The sequence below is a fragment of the Myotis lucifugus genome, unplaced genomic scaffold (genome assembly GCF_000147115.1).
Source record: "Myotis lucifugus unplaced genomic scaffold, Myoluc2.0 scaffold_763, whole genome shotgun sequence".
Classification (NCBI taxonomy): Eukaryota; Metazoa; Chordata; class Mammalia; order Chiroptera; family Vespertilionidae; genus Myotis; species Myotis lucifugus.
Window position 1 is genome coordinate 44,061 of NW_005871811.1, and position 762 is coordinate 44,822.

Here is a 762-nt window from a genome sequence, read left to right on the forward strand (position 1 = left end):
CAACTGCCCTCCCTTGCCAGCCTCTACCTCAGCCCCACCACCATGGCTTTGTCCAGAAGGACATCCAGAAGGCCTTGTGGAAGGTCTCCTGGTCTAATTAGCATATTACCCTTTTATTGGTATAGATTCCCCAATGCATTCTTATGAGGCAGGCATTCTTTGTGCAGTCAATACAAACAAATAGTAAACTACTGACCAAAATCTCTCATTAACATATTTATTAAAATCCTTACCAGAATATTAGCCAATCCCACCAACAATATAAGAAAATCATACTACATCATGACAAAGTTTGAATTATCTCAACAATTCAAAGCTGGTTCAATATTTTTAAATCAACCAATGTAATCCAACAGGTCAACTGTGTAAAGAAAAATTTCACATGGTCATAAAAATTGATACAGAAACGTGTGTGACAAAGCACAACATTCATTCATGATAAAAACGCTTAGGGAACTTGGGATAAAAGGGCACTTCCTAATCTGATCATGGTACTCCTGTAGCTACTCTCATACTTGATTGTGGGAAGGGAAATGATTCCCCCTCAGATGGGGACAAAATCAAAAAGGTCCACTCTTACCACTTCTATTCAACATTGAACTTGACATTTTAACAAGTGAAATAAGACAAGAAAAATGCATAGAGACATTTAAATGTGAAGGGAAGACAAAAGATATCCCTACTTGCATGTGACATATTTATTTATGAAGAAAAATCAAAGTAATCCACTTCAAAATCACTGGTCAATACACAAAAATGGAT